A 13987-nucleotide genomic window follows, 5' to 3' on the forward strand; every position below is an offset into this window, starting at 1 on the left:
TAAGGGGATCCGAGGCCGACGTTGGGTTCCGCAACAATATATAGAGACAGAGACAGAGACAGAGAGAGTGTTATATGTAGGTTCCATCTACTACTCTGAGATAATTTGCCCGAAGAAGCTGAAACCTTCAGGGATTAATGAAGACACTCTCAGGTTGGACCTGTGCAAGTTTCATTTGATTCAATCAGGTTTTTAATTATTTATTCTTTCCCATCTTGGCATTTTCTTCGGAATGGGAGTTGAGTGGAAGCCGATGGGTTGCAATTGGGATTTATCCGAGCTATATAAACACGATGTATAATATATGCACATAAACAGTACGTGTTTTTACTTCATATACATAACCTGGGTTATTTTTTATTTTCTGGAGTGATCGAGGCAGCGGTCTGTTGCCTATACACCGCCCAATAAAGGGATGTGCCAGAAGAACATGTTGCACACTCGGAGCAAGATCGCCCGTCGTGTGGGTTTTTGCAATTGGTTCACTCTGTCTATAATCGAGGAACCACTGACCTTAATCTCAATTGAATGGTGTATTTTGAACACTGTAGAGCAAAAATCAGAACACGAACCTGCAGTCCAGCTGCACTTTGGCTCTGAATTTGGCAAATTGTACGGAATCTCATCCCGAGTGTTCGTGCACAGAGAGGAATGAGATAATAGTTTAACTCTGTTAAACAAAATTGAAAATCATTCCAAACGAGAAACTTACTGTTTTTAGCGACGACATAAATGACACAAACAACAGGCAGGAACAACTAATTTAATGCGGTAAAGTAGAACTATACCCGGTAGAGCGCACACCTCCACCAGGTAAACAGTTTATGTTTTGTATTCCACTGATAGGCCGGATCTGGATTCAGACCTGAATCAAAATCTAATAATCACCTTGTTATCGTCATCTAACCACCTCGTCCACCAAGTTTAGTCGTAATCTGTCCACAACTTTTTAGTGAAGAATCGCAGGTGAACAAAAAATTCGCTGATCCTGAAAATAATTCTTCGAGGTTTTTGAGATATTCTGTTCACAGACAAACAAACAGTGAAACCATAAGGTACATCCACCTTCGGTGGCGGAGGTAATAAAGTGGTGTAAAAGAGGGTTCATCAACGGTAAACCTCAAATAAATAGTTTGTTTTTTTCTACAGGATTTAAAACTTTTATTTTATTTTAATTGAAATGTATGGTATTTTGAACGCTGTAGAACACAAATCGCATTTTTTCTGTTTCAACAAAAGTTTTCTGTTTTGTTTTTCTGCTAGAAAGTAAGAGTTTCTGTTTTAACATCAGCACTTCTAATGTACATGGTGGTCTAACTTCTGTAAGCACTGATTTGTTTGTTCTTCTTATAGTTCTTGGGATTGAAATAACATACTTCTCCAACACCACATTTCAAAATGTTTTCTTCTTCTTCCTCTTCCTTCCTTTTCACTGTCCATGACTCACATCCAAACATCACAACTGGAAACACCAGATCATTCCGCAGCCTCCTCTTGGTTTGTTTTGTCACATCATTCCGCAGCCTCCTCTTGGTTTGTTTTGTCACATCATTCCGCAGCCTCCTCAGTTTGTTTTGTCACATCATTCCGCACCCTCCTCTTGGTTTGTTTTGTCACATCATTCCGCAGCCTCCTCTTGGTTTGTTTTGTCACATCATTCCGCAGCCTCCTCTTGGTTTGTTTTGTCACATCATTCCGCAGCCTCCTCTTGGTTTGTTTTGTCACATCATTCCGCAGCCTCCTCTTGGTTTGTTTTGTCACATCATTCCGCAGCCTCCTCGGTTTGTTTTGTCACATCATTCCACAGACTCCTCTTGGTTTGTTTTGTCACATCATTCAGCAGCCTCCTCTTGGTTTGTTTTGTCACATCATTCCGCAGCCTCCTCTTGGTTTGTTTTGTCACATCATTCCGCAGCCTCCTCGGTTTGTTTTGTCACATCATTCAGCAGCCTCCTCTTGGTTTGTTTTGTCACATCATTCCGCAGCCTCCTCGGTTTGTTTTGTCACATCATTCCGCAGCCTCCTCTTGGTTTGTTTTGTCACATCATTCCACAGCCTCCTCTTGGTTTGTTTTGTCACATCATTCAGCAGCCTCCTCTTGGTTTGTTTTGTCACATCATTCCACAGCCTCCTCTTGGTTTGTTTTGTCACATCATTCCGCACCCTCCTCTTGGTTTGTTTTGTCACATCATTCCGCAGCCTCCTCTTGGTTTGTTTTGTCACATCATTCCGCAGCCTCCTCTTGGTTTGTTTTGTCACATCATTCCGCAGCCTCCTCTTGGTTTGTTTTGTCACATCATTCCACAGCCTCCTCTTGGTTTGTTTTGTCACATCATTCCGCAGCCTCCTCTTGGTTTGTTTTGTCACATCATTCCGCAGCCTCCTCTTGGTTTGTTTTGTCACATCATTCCGCAGCCTCCTCTTGGTTTGTTTTGTCACATCATTCCGCAGCCTCCTCTTGGTTTGTTTTGTCACATCATTCCGCAGCCTCCTCTTGGTTTGTTTTGTCACATCATTCCGCAGCCTCCTCTTGGTTTGTTTTGTCACATCATTCCGCAGCCTCCTCGGTTTGTTTTGTCACATCATTCCGCACCCTCCTCTTGGTTTGTTTTGTCACATCATTCCGCAGCCTCCTCTTGGTTTGTTTTGTCACATCATTCCGCAGCCTCCTCTTGGTTTGTTTTGTCACATCATTCCGCAGCCTCCTCTTGGTTTGTTTTGTCACATCATTCCGCAGACTCCTCTTGGTTTGTTTTGTCACATCATTCCGCAGCCTCCTCTTGGTTTGTTTTGTCACATCATTCCGCAGACTCCTCTTGGTTTGTTTTGTCACATCATTCCGCAGCCTCCTCTTGGTTTGTTTTGTCACATCATTCCGCATCCTCCTCGGTTTGTTTTGTCACATCATTCCGCAGCCTCCTCTTGGTTTGTTTTGTCACATCATTCAGCAGCCTCCTCTTGGTTTGTTTTGTCACATCATTCCGCAGCCTCCTCGGTTTGTTTTGTCACATCATTCCACAGCCTCCTCTTGGTTTGTTTTGTCACATCATTCAGCAGCCTCCTCTTGGTTTGTTTTGTCACATCATTCCACAGCCTCCTCTTGGTTTGTTTTGTCACATCATTCCGCACCCTCCTCTTGGTTTGTTTTGTCACATCATTCCGCAGCCTCCTCTTGGTTTGTTTTGTCACATCATTCCGCAGCCTCCTCTTGGTTTGTTTTGTCACATCATTCCGCAGCTTCCTCTTGGTTTGTTTTGTCACATCATTCCGCAGCCTCCTCTTGGTTTGTTTTGTCACATCATTCCGCAGCCTCCTCTTGGTTTGTTTTGTCACATCATTCCGCAGCCTCCTCTTGGTTTGTTTTGTCACATCATTCCGCAGCCTCCTCTTGGTTTGTTTTGTCACATCATTCCGCAGCCTCCTCTTGGTTTGTTTGTCACATCATTCCGCAGCCTCCTCGGTTTGTTTTGTCACATCATTCCGCACCCTCCTCTTGGTTTGTTTTGTCACATCATTCCGCAGCCTCCTCTTGGTTTGTTTTGTCACATCATTCCGCAACCTCTTCTTGGTTTGTTTTGTCACATCATTCCGCAGACTCCTCTTGGTTTGTTTTGTCACATCATTCCGCAGCCTCCTCTTGGTTTGTTTTGTCACATCATTCCGCAGCCTCCTCGGTTTGTTTTGTCACATCATTCCACAGACTCCTCTTGGTTTGTTTTGTCACATCATTCAGCAGCCTCCTCTTGGTTTGTTTTGTCACATCATTCCGCAGCCTCCTCTTGGTTTGTTTTGTCACATCATTCCGCATCTCCCACCACAAACTCTTTATTTATTTCTCCTCCACATTCTCCACTAACTTCAATCTTAGAACCCGGGAAGTTGAAACTTATAATTGACTTTTTATTGTTGTTTTGGAAATAAAATTACAAATTGGTATTGGAGACAATGTAAAGGGGATAAATTAAATGCGTGTTCCGTTGTCTTAATGAAATCTGACAAAAGTTTAAAATGTAACCTTCACTTCGAGAGATCCACAGCAGGTACACAGGCCCCACAGCAGGTACACAGGCCCCACAGCAGGAACACAGCCACAGCAAATACACAGGCCCACAGCAGGTACACAGGCCCCACAACAGGTGCACAGGCCCCACAGCAGGTGCACAGGCCCCACAGCAGGTGCACAGGCCCCACAGCAGGTACACAAGGCCCCACAGCAGGTACACAGGTCCCACAGCAGGTGCACAGCAGGTCACATCTTTGTGACCCACTAAACTGAACATATATTCCCTACAGGTCCACAGCAGGTACACAGGCACCACAGCAGGTACACAGGTCCACAGCAGGTCACATCTTTGTGACCTACTAAACTGAACATATATTCCAAATATGTCCACAGCAGGTACACAGGTCCACAGGCCCACAGCAGGTCCACAGGCCCACAGCAGGTACACAGGCCCCACAGCAGGTGCACATGCCCCACAGCAGTTACACAGGCCCACAGCAGGTACACAGGCCCACAGCAGGTCACATCTTTGTGACCTACTAAACTGAACATATATTCCCTACAGGCCCACAGTAGGTCCACAGGTCCACAGCAGGTAGACAGCAGGTACACAGGCCCCACAGCAGGTACACAGGCCCCACAACAGGTGCACAGGCCCCACAGCAGGTACACAGGCCCCACAGCAGGTGCACAGGCCCCACAGCAGGTCCACAGGTCCACAGCAGGTCCACAGGCCCACAGCAGGTACACAGCAGGTCACATCTTTGTGACCTACTAAACTGAACATATTGTTGCGGTTTTGTGAATAAAGGCAACCCCCCTATAGTTAGTTACACCACAACATGTAGCCTCCTATAGTTAGTTATTTCTTATTAAATGTAAAGCATAGTCCCCTTTCCAGTGTTAGTATGCGTTGATATGCGTTGAGGCAGGCAGGATGATAGTAGGCCTCATTGAAGCCTAAAGTGCCTCGTCATAGGACTAGGCCAGGCCCTGCTGGCCCGAAGGAGGAGCTAAAGGGAGTGGCCAAGGGAGTGGCCAATGAGGGGCTGCAACCAATGAGAGCTAAATTGTTACGGATTCGTCACTTCCGTTGTTGTGGTTTTCATCCACTTGACATATTTCTGATATTATGTACTATTATTGTCTTCAAAAGGTTTATTGTTCATGAATCGTTTGCAAAGGTTAAAAGCGTTAATGTTTAAAAGAGACAGGAAGCCGGATCAGGAACCGGAAGACGAAAAAGAAGGAGAAGAAGAAGAAGGCGTGGCAAGAAAAGTCGGACAAGACGCGTGGCTTCCAGCTCCGTAGCGAGCGTTATCGAACGAAAGTCGCGAGTGAACTTCGAGTTTCCTTGAAAGGAACTTCCTGCGATAGGTGTTATCGCTAGAGGATTGAGGAACCTGCGTAGTCAGGTTTAGGCATTGAGATTCTGAAGAATCCTCACCTGGTCGCTTCGCCTCAAGTAAGAGCCGTCGGCCATTTTGACCCTCGCGCTTCGCTCACCGAAAAAGGTTTTTGCTACGCGTCAGCTTTTCTCACCATCCTGTCGTCTGTCGGGGATGTGTGTGTGCAAACGCGACGTTTGAGGATTACGTTGCGGTTCGCTGATTGAACTGTGAACGTGTACGCCTGGAGGGGGCCTTTGGGACTTCCCATTCCGCCGCCAGTTTGCCTTTGGTTTGGACCACGTGACTGTCTACGCTTTGCCTATGCCTCATTGCCTCATCACTACTCGCAGGAGGGGATCACCTTTGAGTTATAGAGACATTGAGGAGTGTTCTTTTTCACTCACTTGGAATGCAGTGAGTTATCTGACTTTAGCTGATGGTACCATCATAAGATGTATGAAGTGTACTTTTGATTGCTATTGGTTGTACCGTTATTCTGGTGTGATTTTCAATACAATATTTGTTTGTTTATTATAATCATTGGTGTGGTTTCACTCTTGATTTCTAACACAGAGTAACATATTTTTCTGCCGTGGCTCCTCTCGGGGCTCGGAGGTACATCGCGACCAGGGGGTCGGGGAGGAGCACGTAACACCATCCAGGCGAGCTGCACGACCGTGCCCATTCGGGCGAGCCGCACGAAGCGGCCACGCTTCTTGCGCATTACCCTCTTCCCCCCCCTTCCCCGAACGAATGAGGGCCCTTGTCTGGGACCATAGGTAAGGCTGTTAAGATTCTTTACTTCATCCGTTTCTGTACATATTGTGAATAAATCCTGTGTTTGGTTTCCAACCTGGCCATCATTGTCCTTTCCCGTATTGACCTAGCATCGCCCCAAATTAAAACCACTCGATTGGGTTCGATATTCTAATGGCGCGGGTCATGTAACGCACAACCGCTCAGGCGTTAAGAATCAGCGTGACTCATGCGGGGTTCAGTCCCTGTTCTCACAATCACAGCTGCATGTGTCCGAAGGTATTGGGGTGGTGACCGTTAACCCTTCCACGCGTAGCTGCGGGCTCGGCGGCTGGAGTTGCCTAGCAACCCGTCCACCACGAGTACAATAGTTGTGGTTGGCGGCCTCCTGGACCCGGAGTTCGAGGGGGAGCAGGGCTTAAACCCCCCTTAGTACGTCGACGAACCCGGGATCCGCAACAATATATTCCCTACAGGCCCACAGCAGGTACACAGGCCCAGAGCAGGCACACATGCCCACAGCAGGCACACAGGCCCAGAGCAGGCCCAGAGCAGGCACACAGGCCCAGAGCAGGCCCACAGCAGGCACACAGGCCCAGAGCAGGCCCACAGCAGGCACACAGGCCCAGAGCAGACCCAGAGCAGGCCCACAGCAGGCCCACAGCAGGTACACGTCATGTTGGCAGCTCCAGGTCGTCGCATCCTTCAAGGGAAGCCCATGTTATAATCTCTTTTATGAGTTTTAAAACGGTACGTGCTGTTTGAAAATGACGGATAGTATTGCTATCCTGTTTGAACCGGATATTCGGAAACAGGTACACGTTCATAATTACAATTATCCTCTACTAGGGCATGCCCGTACTATATATAAGCTAGGACGTGCCCGTACGTGGGTGCCCGTTCCTTGCAAAAAAAAAAAAACTGCAAAAAAAAAAAAAACTGCAAAAAAAAAACAATGGTTTGGTCCATTCGCAACGACCACAGAACCCCCCCCCCCCCTCTATTTACATGAATGGTTTGGTCCATTCGCAAAGCCAAAGCGAACGACCACAGAACCCCCCCCTCTATTTACATGAATGGTTTGGTCCATTCGCAAAGCCAAAGCGAACGACCACAGAACCCCCCCCCCCTCTATTTACATGAATGGTTTGGTCCATTCGCAACGGCAAAGCGAACGGCGAACGGCTAAATCGCCATAGCTCGGTAAGTACTTGTCCGATTAATTTCAAACCTTGAAAAGGCACATCCTCGGGTCCCCAGCAATATACCTGGCAAGTTTCAAGTATATCGGACCGGTAGTTGTCGAGAAACAGCGGTCACAGACAAACGTACAGACGTACAGACGTACAGACGTACAGACGTACAGACGTACAGACGTACAGACGTACAGACGTACAAACGTACAAACGTACAGAGATTACTGGAATTATAGATAGATTAACTATAGGCGCCCGCGGAACTACGTAACTTCCGGTTAGTGCACCCTTCGCGACAACAGTCACGTGATACGTTGAAAACAAACCACAAAATGGCACGTGTTGCAGGTTACTTCCGGTAGTCTCGCCCTCACCTATTTTGTTATTTTGCGAATGTTGTTAAAGGAACACAATCGTGGCATTTTTTTAAGAGATGTTTTAAAGGATGATATCCCTGACCCATTAGCACAAAAATAAAAGTTTTGGGAGAATAAGGCGGGTAATCGTGTTTTCAAATGGGCCTATTTACACTTCCGTTATGCAAATGAACTACTTCCGGTGATTCGCATGACGTCACGGGCGCACAGCTCATTGCCAGACGCGGATGTCTACGTTTCATCAGAAATAGCGTCCAAGGTGCCGATGTGTCAAGCTTTTAACTGGTCCAATCAAGACATCGCCGAGATACTTCAGGTACGTTCCAGGTGAGCTAAAATGTGGTAAACGATACGATGTTGAGGTCATGAAGCGGCCGAACTTGAAGTTGAAGGCCTAACCCGAACCGTGGCGGCTCCTGCAGGATGTGTTAGCTGTCGCCATATGCTGCGGACCGGTTTGTGCAGAACAATAACAACATTATGGAAGACTAAGGTGCACACTTCATGAAGGTAACGGCACATCATGTAAGATGTGAGGGATCTCTGGCTCCCTCCTGGGAGATCGATCGGCCATCTTGCGAGAATGCAAACTGCCCTCGGGGCATGTGACAAACGAAGACATAATGAGCCACCGACCAATTATAGACCTGAGGGCATTTCAATAAACCGAACATGTATTCCCTCCCATATACTGGTCGAGTTGTACTACAGTGATCGAAGGACTCTTTATTGTTGGCCTACGGACTCTATACAGACGCAGTGAACCGATACAGCATTTTTTGGAAAACAGGACGTCTATTTGGTCCGGCAGCGAAGCAACAGGTAGGCAGCGAAGTGACAGGTAGGCTCTGCTGGTATAGGTAGGCAGCGAAGTGACAGGTAGGCTCTGCTGGTATAGGTAGGCAGCGAAGCGACAGGTAGGCTCTGCTGGTATAGGTAGGCAGCGAAGCGACAGGTAGGCTCTGCTAGTATAGGTAGGCAGCGAAGCAACAGGTAGGCTCTGCTGGTATAGGTAGGCAGCGAAGTGACAGGTAGGCTCTGCTAGTATAGGTAGGCAGCGAAGTGACAGGTAGGCTCTGCTGGTATAGGTAGGCTCTGCTGGTATAGGTAGGCAGCGAAGCGACAGGTAGGCTCTGCTGGTATAGGTAGGCAGCGAAGCGACAGGTAGGCTCTGCTAGTATAGGTAGGCAGCGAAGTGACAGGTAGGCTCTGCTCGTATAGGTAGGCAGCGAAGCGACAGGTAGGCTCTGCTAGTATAGGTAGGCAGCGAAGCGACAGGTAGGCTCTGCTCATATAGGTAGGCAGTGAAGTGACAGGTAGGCTCTGCTAGTATAGGTAGGCAGCAAAGCGACAGGTAGGCTCTGCTCGTATAGGTAGGCAGCAAAGCGACAGGTAGGCTCTGCTAGTATAGGTAGGCAGCGAAGCGACAGGTAGGCTCTGCTGGTATAGGTAGGCAGCGAAGCGACAGGTAGGCTCTGCTCGTATAGGTAGGCAGCGAAGCGACAGGTAGGCACTGCCAGTATTCCAGCAATATAGATAACTACTTGACGACCTCCGAGCTTGGTTTCTGACGAAACGCAGACACACAGCCGTCAATGAGTTGTGCTCTTGTGACGTAACGCAAATCGACGGAAGTAGCACATTTTCATAACAGAAGTGCAAATAGTCAGATTTTAACACGGTTATCCGGTTTATTATTCTCCCCAAATTTTTATTTTTGTGTTAATGGGTCAGGGATATCATCCTCTAAAACCTAAAACATATCTTCAAAAAAACTTCATTGTGTCCCTTCAAATTTGCCAGATTCCATACATCCTAGAGAGCTGATATTTGGCCCACGGTCCTCTTTTCTGGTACATTTTCATCTTATCAACATTTAATAATGATTAAAAAAAGGTTTCAAAACTTTAAAAAAGAAAAAGTGTGTAGCCCTAAAACATGTTTTTTCGTTCATTTGTTGAATGTTTTTTTTTCTTTGATCCAATATGGCTGCCAGACCACGTGAGCTATGATATAAATTTATATTCTCTAATATAATTGTTTTGTAGATCACGCTCAAGAAATTTCAAACCGATCAGTTTAAGCGTTGTCCCTGTCGAATTATGACGTCATTGTTAACGGCACTAATTCTCCATACGGAGTACTTGACAATGAGCCATGTTTCAATTCTGTCCATGGAGCAGTTTTGGAGATATAGAGGTGCAACATTTTTCGGTTTTCCCAAGATGGCACCTGTACCACAAGACCTATGATGTCATAATTATCATTAACATAGTCTACAGGAGGAGGTGCTCCTATGGTATAAATTTCGTGTCAATGGGCCCAACGGTTGCCGAGAAAATGCATTTTAAAACTGCAGACACTTACAATATATGTATCACTTAACCTCACTTTTTGCTTCACGCGCAGGTAACAAAATTTCACACGAATCGTTTCCCTTGTACTGCCCTGCAAAACAAACATTAGGAAGATTCTTCGTGTGGTCATTTTTTCGGACAATAAGTCATGGGACATGTTCTTGAGAGCATTGACAGCATCGCTCCATTTTAACTTCTTTCACACCGGAAACAAAGTTATTAATGATGTGCAAATCAATTTCCCAATAAGTTGCATCCACACGATCCCACGCTTCCAAGAAACAAGCGGAAGTTGCAGCCGACCCTTCGTCGGAGAAAAACAACAACAAGCATTTGGAGTGTTCTTACGTTTTCTTCCACGGGTTAAGACCTTCGACTCCATCAATTGTTGTTCCCATCAATCGATGCAAAACACAAGCCATTTTACCTACGACATGTTGCAGGTCTGCAAGAGCTTCGCGTTGCTGTTGTTGGCGTTCTTGTTGTGTTGATTTTTGAAATGTGCACCCATTGGTCAGACAGCTGCCAGACCACACCCACATTTGTAGCCTGCAAAACCGACCATAGTGCCGAGACAAAATGATATGGCCGCCATCTTGTTCCTGGTGGGTCGAATCGGCCCGTATAGGCCTCTGCCGATTAATACACTGTCCGGCTTTGTTGCGTCAGATTTCCATTGGCTTTGTTTGACTCGAGTGTTACGTTATGAGTAAGGTTTAATGAAGCCCGTACGCGCCTCCCTAAAAATAGCGTTACATCATTTTTGAACAACGTCATATGCACATTTCCAAATTGACCCAATGCCGGATTCTTAAAGCCAATCGATCGTGCTTAACAAACCCGACAAATCGATCGACAAAGTCCCGTACCTCGAATTACCACAACAAGTTTTTATGAACAAAAGGCTTATTACCACAGAGAGCGGGAGGGCAGAAATTTGGTAAATGAATACACCTCTGATGTTCTTAAGGCTTAAGCCGAGATCTACTGTAATCTATATACCCCACAGAGGATAATAACAATACCCTTTGTGCCGCTCCTGTTCGGAGTGGGTACACTAGTTGCCTGAAACCAGACCCAGCTGTCCATCAGACTCGTAATTGATATTGAACCAAACAGGAAGACCCTCAGAGATGAATTGTATAAAACCTTCAACAGCAAGGACGAGGGAGTTGAGTGGATAGAGGAGGCGAAAAATAAATATTTTGTGTCGCAAGTTGTGACAACAGTGCAGCCGCCATTGTGGTTTGTTCAAGGCCAAGGCTCATGGCAAAGTGAAAAAAACTGAAAGGGCGTAACAAATCACCCAAAGGAACAGTAGAAAGAGGAGGAGGAGGGGGCATCAGCAACAGGGTTGAAGGATAAAATAGAGGGAGACTTGGACAAGTAAGGGAAGTGGGGAGTAAAGAAGGGTACGAAGGATGCACGGGGTGAAGATCCTTCACAATTCAGACAGATATTTCATTCTACTTTGACTTTAATAGATACTTTATTTAGTTTATCTGATTGCGTGATCATAATCTCCACATCGCACATGCCAAAGTAGTGAGAGTAGCTGAGTGTCGTCATCAGCAAGATGCTCAATTGTTCCAGGTCAATTATATGATACACCAAGCCTAATATTGGGATAACAAGGATACAAGACGTGAACAAAGGTGTGGAGAGAGCAGCAGGAGGCGAAATCAGTGGTGGTAAAGGCTTCTGTTGGCGTTTTGGGGTGCTTCCTTCAGGATGGATTTTGGGGTGCTTCCTTCAGGATGGATTTTGGGGTGCTTCCTTAAAGATGGATTTTGGGGTGCTTCCTTAAGGATGGATTTTGGGGTGCTTCCTTCAGGATGGATTTTGGGGTGCTTCCTTCAGGATGGATTTTGGGGTGCTTCCTTCAGGATGGATTTTGGGGTGCTTCCTTCAGGATGGATTTTGGGGTGCTTCCTTAAGGATGGATTTTGGGGTGCTTCCTTAAGGATGGATTTTGGGGTGCTTCCTTCAGGATGGATTTTGGGGTGCTTCCTTCAGGATGGATTTTGGGGTGCTTCCTTCAGGATGGATTTTGGGGTGCTTCCTTAAGGATGGATTTTGGGGTGCTTCCTTCAGGATGGATTTTGGGGTGCTTCCTTAAGGATGGATTTTGGGGTGCTTCCTTAAGGATGGATTTTGGGGTGCTTCCTTCAGGATGGATTTTGGGGTGCTTCCTTCAGGATGGATTTTGGGGTGCTTCCTTAAGGATGGATTTTGGGGTGCTTCCTTCAGGATGGATTTTGGGGTGCTTCCTTAAGGATGGATTTTGGGGTGCTTCCTTCAGGATGGATTTTGGGGTGCTTCCTTCAGGATGGATTTTGGGGTGCTTCCTTCAGGATGGATTTTGGGGTGTTTTCTTAAGGATGGATTTTGGGGTGCTTCCTTAAGGATGGATTTTGGGGTGCTTCCTTCAGGATGGATTTTGGGGTGCTTCCTTAAGGATGGATTTTGGGGTGCTTCCTTAAGGATGGATTTTCGGGTGCTTCCTTCAGGATGGATTTTGGGGTGCTTCCTTAAGGATGGATTTTGGGGTGCTTCCTTCAGGATGGATTTTGGGGTGCTTCCTTAAGGATGGATTTTGGGGTGCTTCCTTCAGGATGGATTTTGGGGTGCTTCCTTAAGGATGGATTTTGGGGTGCTTCCTTAAGGATGGATTTTGGGGTGCTTCCTTAAGGATGGATTTTGGGGTGCTTCCTTCAGGATGGATTTTGGGGTGCTTCCTTAAGGATGGATTTTGGGGTGCTTCCTTAAGGATGGATTTTGGGGTGCTTCCTTCAGGATGGATTTTGGGGTGCTTCCTTAAGGATGGATTTTGGGGTGCTTCCTTCAGGATGGATTTTGGGGTGCTTCCTTCAGGATGGATTTTGGGGTGCTTCCTTAAGGATGGATTTTGGGGTGCTTCCTTCAGGATGGATTTTGGGGTGCTTCCTTCAGGATGGATTTTGGGGTGCTTCCTTAAGGATGGATTTTGGGGTGCTTCCTTAAGGATGGATTTTGGGGTGCTTCCTTAAGGATGGATTTTGGGGTGCTTCCTTAAGGATGGATTTTGGGGTGCTTCCTTAAGGATGGATTTTGGGGTGCTTCCTTCAGGATGGATTTTGGGGTGCTTCCTTAAGGATGGATTTTGGGGTGCTTCCTTCAGGATGGATTTTGGGGTGCTTCCTTCAGGATGGATTTTGGGGTGCTTCCTTAAGGATGGATTTTGGGGTGCTTCCTTAAGGATGGATTTTGGGGTGCTTCCTTAAGGATGGATTTTGGGGTGCTTCCTTAAGGATGGATTTTGGGGTGCTTCCTTAAGGATGGATTTTGGGGTGCTTCCTTAAGGATGGATTTTGGGGTGCTTCCTTAAGGATGGATTTTGGGGTGCTTCCTTCAGGATGGATTTTGGGGTGCTTCCTTAAGGATGGATTTTGGGGTGCTTCCTTCAGGATGGATTTTGGGGTGCTTCCTTAAGGATGGATTTTGGGGTGCTTCCTTCAGGATGGATTTTGGGGTGCTTCCTTAAGGATGGATGGTGCTGCAAGACTCGAGATAGCTCCTGTTTCAAGCTGTGACTGTTCCCAATTGTCCTGAGGACGGTACTTCAGTTGTTGCACTGGAGAGCTGCTCAGACATGTTGTGTCCATGGTGGAACATTGCGTTGCTAACATTCACCTTGCTATAGGCTCACTCGGGTTGTGATGAGCACAGTTATAGCTCGTAGAGGGAATTGAGACCAAACAACAAACTCCCACACAGCTTCCTCCCTGACAGTACACTAAATGAGTGCCTTCCGGTTTCTTCATTTTCCCAAAGTAGAAAAGACAGGAACTCCAATAACTTTAATTCCCCCCTTTGTCTGTAAATGGATTCGTGTTTTAAGCTATAAACCACCGCACAGAGCTATCAT

General features: G+C 46.4%; 1 long non-coding RNA gene across 1 annotated transcript in view; it reads right to left on the bottom strand.

The window, feature by feature from the left end:
- The window catches only part of LOC144888541 (uncharacterized), a 30050-nt gene extending 19505 nt beyond the window's left edge, over nt 1–10545 (bottom strand). Inside the window, exon 1 of the long non-coding RNA XR_013621119.1 lies at nt 10508–10545. This is a non-coding gene — a long non-coding RNA (uncharacterized LOC144888541). The remainder of the gene's footprint in view (nt 1–10507) is intronic.
- Nucleotides 10546–13987: the final 3442 nt, after the last annotated feature.

Source organism: Myxine glutinosa, chromosome 12, assembly GCF_964187855.1.
Source record: "Myxine glutinosa chromosome 12, kmMyxGlut1.1, whole genome shotgun sequence".
In the NCBI taxonomy this organism is placed as follows: Eukaryota; Metazoa; Chordata; class Myxini; order Myxiniformes; family Myxinidae; genus Myxine; species Myxine glutinosa.